Genomic DNA, 21,328 nt, shown 5'->3' with positions numbered 1-21,328 from the left:
GACATGCAGGAGAGGAAGGGCAAGACTACCACTAATGTATTTGCCAGAGTGCCTAGAGCTCAGAGGTCATCTGCAGTGCTAGTGACAGACAGTAGAGCAACATCATCTGCACCAGCCACAGCTCCTACAGCTCCAGTGCAACCAGCTCCAGCACCAACACCTCCAGCTCCCTCTACATCAACTGAAGCCTTCGTCCAAGGAGCCATCTCTACACCACCAACTGAAGATCAAGCCTGAGAGTCGATCTAGCACTATGCATTTTCTATGAACTTTTTGGTAACTTGTTGCCAAAGGGGGAGAAAAATGTATAGATCATAGGCTTCGAGAGAGAGTGTTGCTTTTGTTCTCTCTTGCTTTGGTGGTTTTAAACTTGTTTCTGTTTTGATTGCTTTGCTCGAGATACTATGCTATTCTTGTGAGACATTGATGATCATGTGTTTGATCATAAGTTACACTTATGCATGTTTGATGATATTATCCTATCTATACTATGTGATCATTCACTTTGCTTGGTGATGAGTGCATGTATTCAATCTTTATCATTTTGAGCGCTCCACCAAGATATATGTGACATGGAAGAGTAACCCATGAGCCTAATTCCTTGTGCATTTGCAGTCCAAAGCAAATCTTAAACTATGCACAAATTTAGGGGGAGCTCTTTCTTATCACATACTTCTCAAAGCGACGATGTTTTTCAATCTTATTATCATTTGTCGAAGCTTTGATCTATATGTTGTCATCAATTACCAAAAAGGGGGAGATTGAAAGTGCAACTATCCCTAGGTGGTTTTGGTAATTCATAACAACATATAGCTCATTGAGCTAATGCTATTCCAAGACATATATTTCAGGAAAGCTCAATGAATGGCATTGCATGGATGATGAGAGTGGATCCCTCAAAATACTAAGGACAAAGGATTAGCTCAAGCTCATTAGCTTAAGACTCTTCATTTTATATTTTAGTGATCCAAGATCACATTGAGTCTATAGGAAAAGCCAATACTATCAAGGAGGGATGAGGTGTTGCTTAATGAGCCTCTTGCTTCATGTGCTTAGTGATATGCTCCAAAACCCTCAGCTACTTTCTCACATCCACAAATGACCTAAACCCAAAGCCAAAATCGGTCACACCGATTCTTCCTATCCGGCGCCACCGAGTTCAAATGTCATAGCTACTGCCACAAACCCTAGGAAAATCGGTTCTACCGATAGGGACCTCGGTCTCACTGAGATGGGATTGTAATCTCTCTGTTTCCCTTCATAACGTTTCGGTCAAACCGAAGTGAGCGATCGGGCCCACCGAGATTGCAATGTAAACTCTTTGTTTCCCTTTTGTAACATTTCGGTCTCATCGAAAAGAGCAAATCGGTCCCACCGAGTTTACCTGACCAACTCTCTGGAAAGCTTATTACCAAAATCGGTCTCACTGAGTTTGTGTAATTGGTCTTACCGAGATTACGTTATGCCCTAACCCTAACCGAATCGGTCCTACCGAGTTGCATGTCAGTCCCACCGAAAATCACTAACGGTCACTAGGTTTACTAAATCGGTCCGACCGAGTCTGTTGAATCGGTCCCACCAAGTTTGGTAAATTGTGTGTAATGGTTAGATTTTGTGTGGAGGCTATATATACCCCTCCACCTCCTCTTCATTTGTGAAGAGAGCCATCAGACTAAACCTACACTTCCAACTTACCATTTCTGAGAGAGAACCACCTACTCATGTGTTGAGGCCAAGATATTCCATTCCTACCATATGAATCTTGATCTCTAGCCTTCCCCAAGTTGCTTTCCACTCAAATCTTCTTTCCACCAGATCCAAATCCTATGAGAGAGAGTTGAGTGCTGGGGAGACTATCATTTGAAGCACAAGAGCAAGGAGTTCATCATCAACGCACCATTTGTTACTTCTTGGAGAGTGGTGTCTCCTAGATTGGCTAGGTGTCACTTGGGAGCCTCCGACAAGATTGTGGAGTTGAACCAAGGAGTTTGTAAGGGCAAGGAGATCGCCTACTTCGTGAAGATCTACCGCTAGTGAGGCAAGTCCTTCGTGGGCGACGGCCATGGTGGGATAGACAAGGTTGCTTCTTCGTGGACCCTTCTTGGGTGGAGCCCTCCGTGGACTCGCGCAACCATTACCCTTCGTGGGTTGAAGTCTCCATCAACGTGGATGTACGATAGCACCACCTATCGGAACCACGCCAAAAACATCCGTGTCTCCAACTGCGTTTGAATCCTCCAAACCCTTCCCTTTACTTTCTTGCAAGTTGCATGCTTTAATTTCCGCTGCCTATATACTCTTTGCATGCTTGCTTGAATTGTGTGATGATTGCTTGACTTGTCCTAAGATAACTAAAATCTGCCAAACTCTAAAATTGGGAAAAGGTTCAGTTTTTAAATTTGTCAAGTAGTCTAATCACCCCCCCCTCTAGACATACTTCAAGGTGATACAACTACCTACTCTTGTGTTGAGGCCAAGATATTCCATTCCTACCATATGAATCTTGATCTCTAGCCTTCCCCAAGTTGCTTTCCACTCAAATCTTCTTTCCACCAGATCCAAATCCTATGAGAGAGAGTTGAGTGTTGGGGAGACTATCATTTGAAGCACAAGAGCAAGGAGTTCATCATCAACGCACCATTTGTTACTTCTTGGAGAGTGGTGTCTCCTAGATTGGCTATGTGTCACTTGGGAGCCTCCGATAAGATTGTGGAGTTGAACCAAGGAGTTTGTAAGGGCAAGGAGATCGCCTACTTCGTGAAGTTCTACCGCTAGTGAGGCAAGTCCTTCATGGGTGACGGCCATGGTGGGATAGACAAGGTTGCTTCTTCGTGGACTCTTCTTGGGTGGAGCCCTCCATGGACTCACGCAACCGTTACCCTTCGTGGGTTGAAGTCTCCATCAACGTGGATGTACGATAGCACCACCTATTGGAACCACGACAAAAACATCCGTGTCTCCAATTGCGTTTGAATCCTCCAAAACCCTTCCCTTTACATTCTTGCAAGTTGCATGCTTTACTTTCCGCTGCTCATATACTCTTTGCATGCTTGCTTGTTATGTATTGTGAATGTTAAACTTGTGCCTAACCTCCACTTAAACCTAAAGAAGTTAAAAACTGCAACTTTGGTACTAAGTGTCTAATCACCACCCCTCTAGACACCTCTTCTCAAGGTCCTACAAGTGGTATCAGAGCATTGGTCTCCATTGCTTTGATTTAATCACCATTGGAGGAAGATGGATGAGTCTACTTGGGGAGTCTTAGACATAGAGTGCCCATACTTGATGGAGAGTATTTTCATGAGTGGGAAAATGAGATGCTTGGTATTTTCAATCAATATCATTTGAACAAGTACATTGCTAGTCCTTGTGCACCTTATGTTGATCGTATGCACCCTACCCTTGATGAGTCTATTGACATGATTAGAAAGGTTAGAACTGTTAATCTTATCACTAGAGGCTTGCCTAGAAACTTGATTGGAAAACTGCATACTCTTGAGTGTGCCTACACTATATGGAAATTTCTTGAGGAACGATTTCCTGATTATTCTTTGAAAAATCTGGATGAAATTCTTCATAAGTCTATTGCCTTGACTAAGATGAATTCCAATGATCCTATGTTTGGTAATTGTCTATTTGAACTTACAAATCTTATGCGTGCCAAAGGAAATGTTGAAATCATTAGCGATATTATTTCCGAAGCTACTAGAATTCATAGAGGAGATTATTGTCAAACTCATACTAATGAATCACTCTCACTAGGAATTGATCCACCACATGACGATGTTGAACATGGATACTATGATGAGGATGATGATGACTTTGATCTTCATGATGCAATGAGATATTTTGGTCTTATGGCAAATCTTAGGGGATATATGGCAGGAGGAAAGGAATGGGTCCTTGACAGTGGATGTACCGATCACATGACCGGAGATAAAGACATGTTTCGTGAGCTTGCTGAAAATGATAGTCCTCGAAAGTATATCACTTTCGGTGACAATTCAAAGGGTAAGGTGGTTGGCCTTGGTAAGGTGGCCATCTCACATGATAGCTCCATTCAGAATGTTATGCTCGTTGAATCTCTTGGCTACAACTTACTTTCAGTATCTAGACTTGCTGATTTTGGTTTCAATGTCCTATTCACTGAAGTAGATTGCCAAGTGTTTCGTCGAGATAATCATAAAATGGTCTTTACCGGTATACGTAGAGGTGATCTTTACATTGTTGATTTCTCTAAAAAGGCTCAACCTAAAACTTGCTTCATTGCTAAATCCTCAAAAGGTTGGTTATGGCATAGACGACTAGGTCACGTTGGCATGAGAAACCTTGACAAGCTTATTAAAGGGAATCATATCCTTGGTGTTAACGATGTCATATTTGATAAGGATAGACTTTGCAGTGCTTGTCAAGCAGGTAAACAGGTTGGAGGAAGGCATCCCGTGAAGAACATCATGACCACAAGGAGGCCACTTGAGCTACTTCACATGGATCTTTTTGGTCCCAACGCTTACAAGAGTCTCGGTGGAAATTCTTTTGGTCTAGTTATAGTTGATGATTTTTTAAGATTCACGTGGGTGTTCTTTCTCGATGATAAATCGCAGGTCCAAAAGATCTTCAAAAACTTCGCCAGGAAGGCTCAAAATCAGTTTGAAGTGAAGATCAAGAAGGTTCGCAGCGACAACGGAACGGAGTTCAAGAACACAAATGTGGACACCTTTATTGACGAAGAAGGGATTTCACACGAGTTCTCAGCTACATACACACCTCAACAAAATGGAGTTGTTGAGAGGAAGAACCGGGCACTCATCAAAATGGCGAGAACGATGCTTGATGAGTACAAGACGTCGAAGCACTTTTGGGCAGAAGCGGTTGAGACAACTTGTCATGCAACAAATCGCTTGTATCTTCACAAGCTACTCGGCAAGACGGCATATGAGCTCCTCACCGGTAACAAACCCCAAGTTGGATACTTTTGAGTGTTCGGCTCAAAGTGCTACATTCTTGATAAGCATCATCGCTCTAAATTTGCTCCTAAGTCTCATGAAGGTTTCCTACTAGGTTATGGCTCAAACTCTCACACTTACCGTGTCTACAACAATTTCACCCGAAAGGTTGAAGAGACGGTAGATGTGAAGTTTGATGAATCTAACGACTCGCAAGTAGAGCAATTGCCAATTGATGTAGGAGACAAAGACCCCTCGGAAGCAATCCAAGACTTGTCTATTGGCAAGGTTCGTCCAACGGAGGTGAAGGAGAGTACCTCGTCAGTCCAAGTGGAAGCTTCTACTTCACGACAAGGTGAACCAAGAGTTGATACGGAAGCATCCACAAGTGGGACACACCAAGATGAAGAAAACGAGGAAGTACATCAAGAATGTCAACAACCTCCTTCTCCACCATGACAAGAGAATGACAACGCCAACAATGAAGAAGATCAAGAAGAAGAAGAAGAAGAACAAGATGAAGAAGATGTTCAACCAAGACCTAAGCAAAAGCTTTCACGAGTTCGAGCAAGAATTGCTAAAGACCATCCCGTCGAGCAAATCTACAATGATATTCAAACCGGGAAAATCACTCTCTCTAAAACTCGTTTAGCTAACTTTTGTGAAAACTATTCTTTCATCTCTAGCATTGAACCTATTAAGGTCGAAGAAGCATTGGAAGATCCGGATTGGATAAACGCTATGCATGAAGAGCTACACAACTTTGAGAGAAATCAAGTTTGGACATTGGTTGAGAAGCCCGACAACAACCACAACATCATTGGTACCAAATGGGTGTTTCGCAACAAGCAAGATGAAGATGGACAAGTAGTTCACAAAAAGCACGTCTCGTCGCCCAAGGCTACACACAAGTCGAAGGTATGGACTACGGTGAGACTTATGCTCCCGTTGCTAGACTTGAGTCCATTCGCATCTTACTTGCCTATGCTAATCACCATGATATCACCTTGTACCAAATGGACATTAAAAGTGCTTTTCTAAATGGTGAAATAGAGGAGGAAGTTTATGTGAAACAACCTCCCGGCTTTATCAATCCCAAGAAACCCAATCATGTCTACAAACTTCGCAAAGCTCTTTATGGTCTTAAACAAGCTCCTAGAGCTTGGTATAAATGCTTAACTAAGTTCCTTCTTCAAAAAGGCTTTGAAATTGGGAAAATTGATTCTACACTTTTTACTAAAAGGGTTAATGGAGAATTATTCGTATGCCAAATTTATGTTGATGATATTATATTTTGATCAACTAACCCTCATTTTAGTGAGAAGTTTGGAAAGCTAATGTCGGAGAAGTTTGAGATGTCAATGATGAGTGAACTCAAATTCTTTCTTGGGTTGCAAATCAAGCAAACTAAGGAAGGTACTTTTGTCTCTCAAACGAAGTACACTAAGGACTTATTCAAGAAGTTCAATATGCAAGAATGCAAAGGTATGTCTACACCCATGCCTACTAGTGGACATCTTGATTTGACCAAATATGGTGAACCGATTGATCAAAAGGTTTATCGCCCTATGATTGGTTCATTGTTATACCTATGTGCTTCACGTCCCGATATTATGCTAGGTGTGTGCATGTGTGCAAGATATCAAGCTGCTCCTAAAGAATGTCATCTTAAGGCCGTGAAAAGGATAGTGAGATACTTAATTCATACACCAAATTTTGGCATTTGGTATCCTAAGAGGGCCTCTTTTGATCTTGTTGGCTACTCCGACTCGGGCTATGCCGGAGACAAGGTTGATAGAAAGTCCACTTCGGGTACTTGTCAATTTATTGGTAGATATCTTGTGTCTTGGTCCTCCAAGAAACAAAACTCGGTATCCTTATCTACCGCCGAAGCGGAATACATTGCCGCTGGTTCATGTTGTGCTCAATTACTTTGGATGACCCAAACTCTTAAAGATTATGGGATATATGTGAAACATGTTCCATTGCTTTGTGACAATGAAAGTGCTATAAAAATTGGTCATAATCCCGTGCAACATTCTCGAACTAAGCATATTGAAGTTCGTCATCATTTCATTCGAGATCATGTTGCTAAGGGTGACATTGATCTTAAGCATGTTTGCACCGAAAAGAAATTAGCAGATATTTTCACTAAACCTGTTGATGAGAAAGTGTTTTGCAGGTTGAGAGGAGAATTGAACATCATTGATGCTTCAAACTTGGAGTAGAAACTCCATCGGATACATGCAAGACATGAGCTTATGACTAATCCTTGATGTTTCTCTTATGATGAAAATCTTATGTCTTGGATATATTTGCATCTTGCATGTTATATAACCCATGTAGGTACTTGGTTTGAATCAAATTCCATGAGATTGTAACCCACTCATATCTTGAGCAATCTCTACATCACCAAGTCTCTACACTATGGTGGTTGAAGACAAGGAAGCACGAAACCATTCAAACATATCCTTTGACAAATTCTATGTTTGAGTTTCATGATTGTCATATTTGGATACACAAGTGCTCTTCCTTGCAAGAACTAACCCATGTAGGTAGATGAGCTCAAATTCCAAGTGGTGCTCCCAACTCTTGATGAGCTACATCAACCTCGAGCAACCCACACAAGTTCAACTACATGATCAACACCACCACCCAAGGTATGTTATTCCATCTTAGAGAAGCTTTACTCCGAGACATGAGTTAAAGCAACTCGACAAGATGTGAATACATCAAGATGCTTAAACGAAAAATGGTAACACCTTTTTGAGCTTAACGATGAGTATGACCTATGATCAAGTGATCTCACTTGACTCCTAAGTCAATATACTCTAACATAGGTGACTTTGTCGCCGACCAATTCTAGATGAAGTTCTCTCATGTTCTTTTCTGTGCTCTTGCATTTGTCTCATGCATATTTGTTTCCCCTTTCACAAAAAAAAACTTCATCTAGATTTATTTCCTTTCTGCTTGCTCTGCATTTCCAGCATCAAATTCATTGCACATCATTTAGATAATTCCTTGCAAATCATTGGGAGATCTTACTAGTCTAGTGAGCTGAGGTGACAAGTGTTTTCTCTGTGATGAACTCAGTTTCACCGATTTGATGTTTTCGGTCCAACCGAATCCTTTCAGTACAACCGAAGCATACCACTCGGTGCCACCGATTTCACAACAGGAAAAACAGTTTGCCACTTATTCTGTGTTTCTTCTGATCCAGCTCCACTCAATGAATCTTGTCCTCTACAAGCATCACATTTTTATAAATGCTTTGTGCTGTGACTCAAGGATCAAACCCATTCAACAAATTCCAGAAGCCCTTCTTGGAAATTGATGTCAAAGGGGGAGAGAGAGATCACATCAAAGCTTATCACTTAGAGAGATCACATCAAAGCTTATCACTTCCAAAGGGAGAGAGAGTATCACTTCCACAGGGGGAGAGAGAGATCTCCAGGGGGAGAGAACACTCAGGAAGAGAGTATTTCTCAAGGATCCCAGATGCTTGGTGTTCAAGAGGAGAGATGCCACATGTCTTCTTGAAGGCAAAGACATGCTCATATGTGCTTACTTCCATTAGCTATGTTCATTTGTAACTTTTAGCTCTGATTTTATGTATATTCTCCCAGTATCCCATGCTAGATTCAGGGGGAGCAAGACATCTAAGGGAAAAAATCATTTAAATTCATTACAGATCTCTACCTTTGGGGACATGTCAAATCAAATGTGGTACTTAGTACTCACTCTCTACATGTCATCCCAGTCTTGGTATTCTTGTGGTTCCTTTTGTTTGCCCTGGCTAGTAGGTGTATCTGTGTTATCTAACCTTGTTTACGCAGGTTCATTCCATCCTAAGCCAACTCAAGACCACAAGGTAAGTATATGCATCACAATCATGTGTATGAGGAATTCTTGTTGATGTACATACTGTTCGTAAGAAGGACTCATGAGCAAGAAGGTATCCTTGTTAATATTCTTTGCTCTGATGCATATGGCCAAGATACATGTAACACATTGCTTACTCTATCATGGTTATGCTCTCAAATTCTTCTATATTCCTTATTCACATGATTGCATACATGTAGGGGGAGCCTATGCTTGTTATATGTCTTTCCAAAGCTTTACTTGCTATTCTCTACACGTTTATCTAAAGCTTTGATGTATGTTGTCATCAATTACCAAAAAGGGGGAGATTGAAAGCACAAGTGCTCCCTAGGTGGTTTTGGTAATTAATGTCAACATATCTCTTATTTTACTAACACTTTTATCAAGTATATTTCAGACAAGTTCAACAATGGAGTGGCATGGACTAAAGGATGTGGGAACTCCTTCAAGTTGCTAAGGACAAAGGATTGGCTCAAGATTCAAGCTCAAGACTCTTCATTTTATATTCTAGTGATCCAAGATCACATTGAGTCTATAGGAAAAGCCAATACTATCAAGGAGGGATGAGGTGTTTCTTAATGAGCCTCTTGCTTCAAGTGCTTAGTGATATGCTCCAAAACCTTCAACTACCTTCCCACTTCCACATATGACCTAAACCTAAAAGTCAAAATCGGTCCCACCGATTCTTTCTATCCAGCGCCACCGAGTTCAGATGTCATAGCCACTGCCACAAACCCTAGGCAAATCGGTCTCACCGATAGGGATCTTGGTTTCACCGAGATGGGATTGCAATCTCTCTGTGTATGTCCATTATCAAAATTGGTCTCACCAAGTTTAAGCAATCGGTACTACCGAGATTACAATGCAAACTCTCTGGTTCACTTATTACCAAAATCGGTCCCACCGAGTTTGAGTAATCGGTCCCACCGAGTTTGCCTGACCAACTCTCCGCTTAGCTAATTACCAAAATCGGTCTCACCGAGATTGTGTAATCGGTCTCACCGAGATTACGTTATGCCCTAACCCTAATCATATCGGTCCTACCGAGTTGCATTTCGGTCCCACCAAAAATCCTAACGGTCACATTGTTTACTGAATCGGTCCGACCGAGTTTGTTGATTCGGTCCCACCGAGATTGGTAAATTGTGTGTAATGGTTAGATTTTGTGTGGAGGCTATATATACCCCTCCACCTCCTCTTCATTCGTGGAGAGAGCCATCAGAACAAACCTACACTTCCAACTTACCATTTCTGAGAGAAAACTACCTACTCATGTGTTGAGGCCAAGATATTCCATTCCTACCATATGAATCTTGATCTCTAGCCTTCCCCAAGTTGCTTTCCACTCAAATTTTCTTTCCACCAGATCCAAATCCTATGAGAGAGAGTTGAGTGTTGGGGAGACTATCATTTGAAGCACAAGAGCAAGGAGTTCATCATCAACGCACCATTTGTTACTTCTTGGAGAGTGGTGTCTCCTAGATTGGCTAGGTGTCACTTGGGAGCCTCCGACAAGATTGTGGAGTTGAACCAAGGAGTTTGTAAGGGCAAGGAGATCGCCTACTTTGTGAAGATCTACCGCTAGTGAGGCAAGTCCTTCGTGGGTGATGGCCATGGTGGGATAGACAAGGTTGCTTCTTCATGGACCCTTCTTGGGTGGAGCCCTCCGTGGACTCGCGCAACCATTACCCTTTGCGGGTTGAAGTCTCCATCAACGTGGATGTACGATAGCACCACCTATCGGAACCACGACAAAAACATCCGTGTCTCCAATTGCGTTTGAATCCTCCAAAACCCTTCCCTTTACATTCTTGCAAGTTGCATGCTTTACTTTCTGCTGCTCATATACTCTTTGCATGCTTGCTTGTGATGTATTGTGAATGTTAAACTTGTGCCTAATCTCCACTTAAACCTAAAGAAGTTAAAAACTACAACTTTGGTACTAAGTGTCTAATCACCCCCCCCTCTAGACACCTTTTCTCAAGGTCGTACAGTCGGTCCATTTGTTTTTAGCCTTCGTCTTTCAAAAGTTTCAGTGTGAAACTCAAGGGGGTCACCTCGGGATCGCAACCATCATACAATGGAGTGTTCGAGTCTACCACTAGTTGCTCAAGCTTGGCCTCCTCTCTAGAAGCATCTCTATCAGTACTCGTCTCCTTGCGAAGCAGTTCTCAAACATGAGGGTCCCGCACGATTGAACTTAGTAGTGACGAAGTCTGTGGCATGTCCACGTTTTCTCCGCCGCCATGTCTGACCTCTTCTCCGCCGCCATGTCCGACGACCTCTTCTCCGCTGCCATGTCCGGCCCCTTCTCCGCCGCCATTATCGGTCATCTCTTCGTCTTGCCCCGTGTCATCATTGCCTGCCCTGTTGGCGTCCTCCTCCTCATCATCATCATCTTAAATTATCCATCGAGTATAGCCATCCATGAAACCAGTCATGAGTAGGTGCGCCATCAAACGACCATCCTCATAGGGGTCGAGCCAAACTCCTCCTTTACATATTCAACGCGGACATAAAATATCTGTCCGGTTATTTTCATTCATGTCCTGCACCGCCGACCGCAACCACCTTTCCACCACCATCATGAATGTCAACGTGGTAATAATAAACAAATTGATTATAAAAATGTATGCATGCATCAAAGTCATACAAAAATTCTGCATGACCTTCCCTAAAAATAGGACATATAGAGTTTGCCAGGAATTCATCGAAAGGGAAATAAATCAACATTTCGGCAAAACATAGGCAACTCAAGCACATTTCAGCAAAACATAGGCAACTCATGCCACGCACACAATTTCCATCATATCGCCCGATTATGTCATATCGCACACATACACATATTTCCATTCTTGCAAAAGCACAAATTTTTAATCACCTATCTCGAGATATATAGCTAGCACGGTGATGATGATGTCGATCAGTGTCGTCACACACCTAGGGAATGATCAAAAGTGGACAAAGCTTACTTCTTGACATAGCTAGATCTAGTTAGGGAGGTACATAGGTCACTTCGTTAAATGGGTAGATCTACCTAGCTAGCTGGGGAAGAACATGACTTTAACTAGTGGAAGAGAGGAAAAAGAGAAAGGAGTTGCATTAATGGAGGCGGTGTAGTTAGCTAGGAGCAATAAAGAGAGAGAAAGAGAGGTAGAAGAAAGAGAGTAATGGGGGGAGAAGCAGTGAGGGAGAAATGAGGTGGGGGCTAGGGAAAGTGAAAGGAAGAGAGGATGGGGGAGGGGGAGGAAAAGGTGGTGGCTGCGCTTTAGCAGTAGCGCACTGTGACGCCCCGGATCCGATGCGCCAGGTGTCTGCCAGTTATTCGTCGTCGTTGCCATGTCATTTGCTTGCGTGTTGCATTTTATCATGTCATCAAGTGCATTTCATTTTGTATACGTGTTCGTCTCAGGCATCCGAGCATTTTCCCCGTTGTCCGTTTTGCAAACCGGCGCTCCTATGCTCTCCGGCGTCCCCCTCTTCTCTCTCTTCGTGTGCGGGTATTAAACTTTCTCGGAATGGACCGAGTCTTGTCAAGTGGCCTTGGTATACCACCGGTAGACCGCCTGTCAAGTTTCGTGCCATTTGGAGGTCGTTTGGTACTCCAACGGTTAACCGGGTAACCGTAAGGCCTCTTTATCTTTGCAGCCCAACACCCCTTCCAAAGTGGCCCAAAACCCATCTAACTCCCCTCCATGCTCTCGGTCGTTCGATCACGATCGTGTGGGCAAAAACCGTGCTCCATTTGGACTCTCCTAGCTCCCTCTACCTATAAATATGCCCATCCCCCCGAAACCCTAATTTTCCCCTTCCTCCCGCAGCCGGACACGTCCGCGCCGGCCGCCGCAGCCACTCCCCTCGCGCCACGTGTCCTCCGCCGCCGTCTCCGCGCCATCAGCCCACGGAGCCCATCCGGGGCCCGCGCGGTCCCAGATCTGCCGCCGCCGGCCCGACCGCGCCCCTCCGCGCCCGCCGCACCGCCCGCGAGCACTCGCGCTCGCCGGCCGCCTCCCTCCGTCAGCCCGCCTCGCCCTGCCGCGACCTCCGCCTCCAGCCGGACCTCCCGCCGTCCCCGGCCGGTGACGCCCTCCGGTGCCCTCCTCCGGCGCCGCCCGGCGCCGCGACGCCCCGTCGCCCTCCGTCCCGGCCCGCTCCTCCGCGCGCCTCTCTCGCCGCCGTGCGCCGCCGCGTCCCCGCGCGCCTCCGGCCTCCGCCCGTCCCCGTCCTCTCTCCGCCACTCGCCGGCGACCGGCTCGCCGCCGCAACGGATCGGGAGGCGACCCGATCCAGCCGGCCTCCCGAGCCTCCGCGTGGGCCCCACAACGCCGGCCCAGCCTGCCCTTCCCCTCCGGCCCAGAGTCGGCCCAGCCCAGCTCCGCCTCTCTTCGGCCCAAGGCCACGCTGGTGAGCCCTGCTGCTATCCCCCGCCCTGTGCGACGTTTAGTCATTCTGCGCTCAACATGTTATTTTTTCTGAAAACTGCCAAGTCCCTAATTTCAGTAAAAATGTTGCATACTTTGACCTGCTGTATCTCTGTGCATGCAGCTCCGTTTCGTGCGTATAATATGTCAAATTGTTCGTGTCGAAGAGTACAACATTTCATTACATTGCATCATATTCATTTGAGGTCATCTAGATGCCTGAATCATTGTTGCAAGAGTGCTTCATGTTGTTATCTGCTGTCTGTTATCAGAACGAGCTCTTTTGTCATTTTTGCCACGATTGATGTGTGCATCATATGAGGTTGATGTCTACATGTGTTTTGAACTAGGCTATGTCTTCTTTACAGGGGTGCTTGCCATGTATTTTTGTGATCAATGTGGTGACTAGCACAAGCATGCAAACTAGGCTTCGTGTTAATGCTGATTTTAGTCCCTGTTCTGCAATTGTTTTGATGCCATGTAAACATGTTGTTACAGAGAGATCCATGCATAATTTGAGATACTTCAGTAAGGGTGTTTTGAACAATAGGTTATGCTCTATCCATCCATGGTCCTGGTTGCAATTATGGAGTAGTCTAGCATGTCATTTTCGTGCTCTACTTTTGCTTCAAACTATTTCCTGGCAGATTGTTTACGTGTTATTCAATTAGGCCAAGCTTGCTATAGTTGATCCTTGCATGCTATGGAATTGTTCTTGACTTGGTTTGATTCACAAACATGCCTTATTACTGTTGGGTGCCTTGCCATGCCATGTTTTGCTCTGTAGTGAGTTGCACAAGCTCATCTACATGCCTTCATATTTATGTTTCTGCCGTGTATGAATCTGTAATAAAACTTGCTATGTTTACGTGGGTGCCATTATGTTCTATGATCCTTTTTGGCTTATGGTCAGTAAGGGAATTTTGAACTATGCAATTAGTAGATTCATGCCATGCCTTTGTTTGCCATGATAAGTTCCTGTAACATGTTGTTTGATAGCTCTGAACATTGCATCGTGCTGTTATTTTCTGCAAAGTCTGAAATTGTTAAAACTTGCAATCTAACCATGTGTGTTTGAGCATGTTCTAGTGATTTCTAGAGATAGCTCAGTGTTCATGTTTTGTAATGCTTTACCTATACATCATGTCCATACGTTTTGTTATTATGTTTGGGTGCTGTAGCATATTGTTTTGATGCTTGCAATATGCCTAGTCGCTGTTTTGGACAGTTTGTCCTTTAAACTTGTATAGTGTGCATGTGTTGAACCGTTGCTCCGTTTTGAGTGTGCTCTATATGAAACTTGCTTAGAATTGCATGTAGTTTCATATTATCATGTTGCATCCTTGTTTTGAGGTGTTTTCTTGATGTTTGTATGCATTTTGCATCAATGCCATGTTTAACTTGTCTTGCTCATATCTTCTAGGCCGTGGCTCCAAACTAAATGAACTTTATATGTAACTTGGCTATAATCTCGTGTAGATCATCTTTGTGCATCTTAACTTGATGTTTAAATACTTGAACATAATGTTTATTCAGATCTGGACCAACTTCGAAATATGCATATGAGGACTTACCGGAATTGTTATATGTTGTTCCCGGCCTCATTTAAACTTGCCTTGATGTGTTGCTCTTGTTTGCATCATCTCTTGCCATGAGTAGCTTCATGTAGTCTTGTCTTGCAGCATGCTTGTTTGTGCATCATGGCATGTTCATGTGTGGTGTGTTTACTATGTTGTGTGCTTCTTTTCGATAGTTCCTGTTTCGTTGCGATCGTGAGAATTCATTCGTCTACGCTTGGTTCGGCTTCATCCATTCGTCTTCTTCATGGACACGTTATTCTTCCTTGCGGGATTTCAGGCAAGATGACCGCTACCCTGGATCTCACTACTATCATTGCCATGCTAGTTGCTTCGTTCTATCGCTTTGCTGCGCTACCTATTACCTGTTTATCAAGCCATCCCATATTGCCATGAACCTCTAACCTTTGACACCTTACCTATGCAAACCGTTGCTTGGCTATGTTACCGCTTTTGCTCAGCCCTCTTATAGCGTTGCTAGTTGCAGGTGAAGTTGACGATTTCTCCATGGTGGACAGGATTTTGGTTGGGATATCACAATATCTCTTATATTATTAATGCATCTATATATTTGGTAAAGGGTGGAAGGCTCGGCCTTATGCCTGGTGTTTTGTTCCACTCTTGCCGCCCTAGTTTCCGTCATACTGGTGTTATGTTCCCGGATTTTGCGTTCCTTACGCGGTCGGGTGATTTATGGGACCCCCTCGACAGTTCGCTTTGAATAAAACTCCTCCAGCAAGGCCCAACGTTGGTTTTACCATTTGCCTCACCATCACCTATATTTCCCTTGGGAGGTATTAACCCAAGGGTCATCTTTACTACAGCCCCCCCCCCCCGCCCCCGGGCCAGTGCTTGTCTAAGTGTTGGTCCGAACCAGAGCCACTTGCAGCGCCACCTCAGGGAAACTCAAGGTCTGGTTTTAGTTGTACGTAGTGTTCATCTGGTGTTGCCCTAAGAACGAGATATCTGCAGCTCCTATCAGGATGTCGGCGCATCGGGCGGTCTTGCTGGTCTTGTTTTACCATTGCCGAAATGTCTTGTAAACCGGGATTCCGAGTCTGATCGGTTCTTCCTGGGAGAAGGTCTATTCCTTCGTTGATCGCGAGAGCTTGTCATGAGCTAAGTTGGGACACCCCTGCAGGGTATAATCTTTCGAAAGCTGTGCCTGCGGTTATAGGCAGATGGGAATTTGTTAATGTCTGGTTGTAGATAACTTGACACCAGATCCGAACTAAAACGCATCAACCGCGTGTGTAGCCGTGATGGTCTCTTCTCGGCGGAGTCCGGGAAGTGAACACGGTCTTTGGGTTATGTTTGACGTAAGTAGGAGTTCAGGATCACTTCTTGATCATTACTAGTTGACGACCATTCTGCTTGCTCTCTTCTCGGTCTTATTTGCGTATGTTAGCCACCATATATGCTTAGTCGCTGCTGCAGCCTCACCACTTTACCCCTTCCTTTCCCTTTAAGCTTTGCTAGTCTTGATACCAATGGTAATGGGATTGCTGAGTCCTCGTGGCTCACAGATTACTATAACAACAGTTGCAGGTATAGGTTATGCGATGATCATGACGCGAGAGCGTTGTTTGCTTGTCTTGGAGTTCTTCTTCTGCTTCTTCTTCGATCAGGGGATAGGTTCCAGGTCGGCAGCCTGGGCTAGCAGGGTGGATGTCGTTTGAGTTTTTGTTTGTGTTTCATCCGTAGTCGGATGATGCTCTGATGTATTGTGATGTTGTATTCATGTGGCATTGTATGCCTTATGTATGTATCCCCATCTATTATGTAATGTTGATGTAATGATATCCACCTTGCAAAAGCGTTTCAATATGCGTGTCTATCCTTGGTGGGACCTTCGAGTTCCTTTTGGATGGGGTCGCATATTGGGCGTGACAAGTTGGTATCAGAGCCTCGACCGACCCTAGGAGCCCCCTTGATTGTTGGCCATTGTTGAGTCTAGAAGAAAACTATTTTGAGTCTTAGGATTATATATATCGGAGAGTAGGAATTCTTTTTACTCCTCAGTCCCTTCGTCGCTCTGGTGAGGACTCCTGACGTAGATGTTTTGACTTTCCTCTCCTCAAATTTCACAAAAAAAAATTAGGATCACGCGGGTATCTTGGAATCGTTCCGATGGTTTTGTGACGAGAACATTGTTCTTGGTGCCTCCTGTCTATTTATGTGGCTTTGACCCGGGGAGTTGAGCTCCGAGGTGTTGTCGTCACAATTTTATCATTGCAGTTCTGGAATACCTGAGTTTTGCCGACATCGAAAATCTCTTTTATGCAGTTGTTGGTGAGATAACCTCGACGTCACCCAGTACCGGGGAGTTCGGGAGTATTGCCATAACTTGTATAACAGATGCTTTTCGAAGGTTGAGGTACACGATTTTCGAAGGTTTCTTAGTTATGTGTTGACGGATGGATACAGCTGGATGTAGGTATTGTTAGTTTGGGTGAGATATATTGCTTCCCCTGTATCCCCAACACCAGATTGCATAACCAGAAAGTTTTGGGAGTTTTATAGGTGGGAATTGAAGTAGCTCTAGTTTTATCTTTCCAACAGACACATGATACGATATGGGATCTATCATATGTTTGTTTCTGGCTTATTCTGCAAGCCAATCCTTTGTTTTGTTTTATTTGTGGTATTTGAGTTGCTTCAATGTCAAGTGTTGATTCCATACCTTTCAAATGGTGTTCTCATATTTCTATGGGAGTGCTAATCCTTCTGATCATCGAGATTGTCATGTTAATTCTTTCCAACCGGTGTTGCTTCTCTTCAAGTGGATCCGATCATTCTCCCCATCCGCAAGATCAATTCTAAGTTTTCTCAACGGTGTTTGTGTCATCCGTCCTCAAGTTGCCTTTGTTTACCTGCCCTCCCCCCCTTTTTCTTCAAGGACTTAGATATCTTAATCAAGTATCCATCTTATGGATGGGAAGTTTCTCCATTCTTTTCCTGTCAATGTTCTTAGCCGGTGATTTTCCATGAAGATGCTCAACAGTGTTAAGTTTATCATCCTTCATTGTTGTTTCTTCTCTGGTGGATTAATTCAAGCTTTCAGTGTTGATCATATTCTTTTCCTCGTGTCAAATGCTTTTTCATACCGGTGCATCTCTTTATCATTCACTTCTTCCTATTCATTTGTTCCGGTGTGCTGAAGATATCTCAAAAGTTTCGTGTTATCATTCCTAATCTCTTCAAGATATTCGTCGGTTTCCCTTCCAAGTTGTCTGTAACGACCATCAATTCTATTCGTGCGGAGTCTCTTCAGTCTTACATCAAGTATTTCAACCAGTGAATTCTCGTTTTGTTTGTCATTCTTCATCCCTTTCTTTCTCCGGTGGACTCAATTCAAGTTTTTCGGTAGCGATCACATTCTTTTCCTTGGATCAAGTGTTCTCCTTGCTCGTTTGTCTCTCGCCAGTTTATCCTTCCGGAGTGTTCAAGTCATCTCAGAAGATTCGTCTGTGTTTGAATTAATTCGAGGTTATCACCTCATTCAAATATTTCAATTGTTCCGGTGCTTCATCTATCTGTTCATCATCCTTTTCAACGGTTTTATCTCTCCAGTGGGCCCTAACCCACAGGTCTTTTCCCAGGATCTTACCTGACTCTTCTAATTATTCCGGAGCTATTCCAAATACTTTTCAGAGTTTGACGTAAGAATGAATTTCATCAGTCAGATCTTTTCCAAGATCGATTTCAAATCATTTTTCATTGTTGGCTCAACCTCTTCGCTTGTCATTCTTCCGGAGTATCTCAGCAATTTTTGTGGTGTTTCTCGTCGTCAGTTGAAGATTGAAGAAGAGTTTCTCCTAAATCTTGCTCCTTTCTCTTCAAGATTCATGGTTCTAGCTTGATGCCATCCTCTCATAATTGTTTTCGATTGTTAGAATTCCTTTCACCCATCCGAAGCATTTCATGAGTTGTTTCCATTTCTTTCCTCCGAAGGCCATCATGTCATAATTCTGCATTCTCAGCATGTAGCTATCGATCTCCAAATCTTACCGGTGCATCGTTCAAATATTCTCTAATCAGTTCATGATCTCTTCGTTCTCATGTATCTAATTTGCCTCAAGTATCTTCATTCGTTTTCCAATTCTTCCTGGTGAATTGTGCCTTTGCTATGTTAATTTTCAATTCTTACGGTGGTTCCTTCAAGATTTCTCTTCCTTCGTTATCATATCAACTCATTCATTGTTAACAAATCCAACCGGTGGTTCCATCAGTACCTTCTCAAGTTTATGCTATATCTCTCTTAATCCTTTCTACGAGAATAAGTAGTATGCCAAATCCATTGCTTGTCATCAATTTAATTTGATGAAGGATAAGCATACAATAAATCTTATTCTTATTTCCTCGAGGTGATCCAATTCTTTTCTTCCGGAGATCGTTCATGATGAAGTAATGTTCGTTTCTAGTGTTTCATCTTTTCTTTTTCCGGAGTTCCAAGTTTTCTTGGTTATATCGTCGCAAAGCTCCATCTAAATCATCACAAGGCTCACCTTGTTCTTTCAACTTCTCTTTCTTTCTATCATTCTTTTATTACCGGAGTTCTTCATGGAAGCTCTACATGGTGGTTCGTCAAGGATTCTTTTCATTCTTCAATTGTTCTTCAAGATTTCTCTTGAAGTTAAGATCCGCCAAGCTACTAAAAAATAAACATGGTGCTCAACACATGTTTTGTTTTGAGGAGTTCAAGCATTCTTCATGTTGCATTCTGAAGTGCAATTCTTTCTACCTTATCTTTTGAGGTGGTGTTATGTCACTCTTGACAATTTCCTTCATGTTTCATGATTCTTATGTTGTCAAGAATGAGGTATTTTAAATCCATCATTTTCTCTTTGTTCAAGAGATCTTTTCGACCAATCAACTTCTTCTTTGGAGTTATCTTGGTATAGATTTCACCTAAAGCCTTCCCTAAGGAATGTTGCTATTGTGGTGCTTATCAATGATCCAAGCTGTCTCCATATCCTTCTCGGTGAAAGAGGTTTTTCATCTCTTCATTGTTCTCAATCAAGCAATTGTTTTCGTGAGTGGCAGAATTTCACCTCAAGTGTTGAGATGTTTCCATAAGCCCACTACAAGCTTGTGTTTTTCGTTGTCGATTTTCCAACAACTCCATTCAATCCTTCTTTGCAAGGATGCTTTCCAAGTTCATTTGTGGCAGAGATTGTCATTTTCTTCTCCGTTCTTTTCTTTCCAATGATCTATCTTCTATTCTTTCTCCCAGAGGCATTGTGATGTTGCTCTTTTCACTCATCACCTCGTTTTGTCAAGATCATGTTCTTTTCGTGCTTATCCATTTAACCGGAGTGTTGTGTTCGCATTCAAGCTCTTTCATCTTATCTAGTTTTGCCTCCTTCCTCAACCGGAGAGTTGTCTGTAATCTTTCTTACCCCTTGGGCCATTCTTTCAATAGTTTCAGAGGTAGTATGTTGTTGATTTCATCAAGTATCCTCTCATCTTGTCAAGTTCATGTTCAATTTCTTCCATTTTCAGAAGGAGTGCTGTCAAAATTATATCATTCTTATTCATTCTTATCTCATTTTAACCGGAGTGGTTTCGAATTCTATCTTGTCCATTAAACTCTTGATTCATGTCTTTGCAACCTTCAAGTTATCGTAATGTTCCTTGTTCCTCTTTTCTAACGAATTGTTTGCAATCTCGTTCATCTCTGTTGTACTCTTTCTTTTAAATTGCTCAACCTCTCAAGGTTCATTGGTTTCACTCGTTTGTCAAAGAAGCAACTTAGTTTACCGCTTATCTTCCTCTTCCTTTTCCCTCCGGTGCCATCCTAGATCTCGGGACGAGATCCTCTCATAGTGGTGGAGTGTTGTGACGCCCCGGATCCGATGCGCCAGGTGTCTGCCAGTTATTCATCGTCGTTGCCATGTCATTTGCTTGCGTGTTGCATTTTATCATGTCATCATGTGCATTTCATTTTGTATACGTGTCCGTCTCAGGCATCCGAGCATTTTCCCCGTTGTCCGTTTTGCAATCCGGCGCTCCTATGCTCTCCGGCGTCCCCCTCTTCTCTCTCTTTGTGTGCGGGTATTAAACTTTCTCGGAATGGACCGAGTCTGGTCAAGTGGCCTTGGTATACCACCGGTAGACCGCCTGTCAAGTTTCGTGCCATTTGGAGGTCGTTTGGTACTCCAACGGTTAACCGGGTAACCGTAAGGCCTCTTTATCTTTGCAGCCCAACACCCCTTCAAAGTGGACCAAAACCCATCTAACTCCCCTCCATGCTCTCGGTCGTTCGATCACGATCGTGTGGGCGAAAATCGTGCTCCATTTGGACTCTCCTAGCTCCCTCTACCTATAAATATGCCCATCCCCCCGAAATTTGCGGATGAAATCCCCCCAAACCCTAATTTTCCCCTTCCTCCCGCAGCCGGACGCGTCCGCCCGCGCCGGACACGTCCGCGCCGGCCGCCGCAGCCACTCCCCTCGCGCCACGTGTCCTCCGCCGCCGTCTCCGCGCCGTCGGCCCGCG

This window comes from Triticum dicoccoides, chromosome 7B (assembly GCF_002162155.2).
Source record: "Triticum dicoccoides isolate Atlit2015 ecotype Zavitan chromosome 7B, WEW_v2.0, whole genome shotgun sequence".
In the NCBI taxonomy this organism is placed as follows: Eukaryota; Viridiplantae; Streptophyta; class Magnoliopsida; order Poales; family Poaceae; genus Triticum; species Triticum dicoccoides.
The sequence above is the reverse complement of the archived record's forward strand: the minus strand, read 5'-3'. Positions refer to the sequence as shown.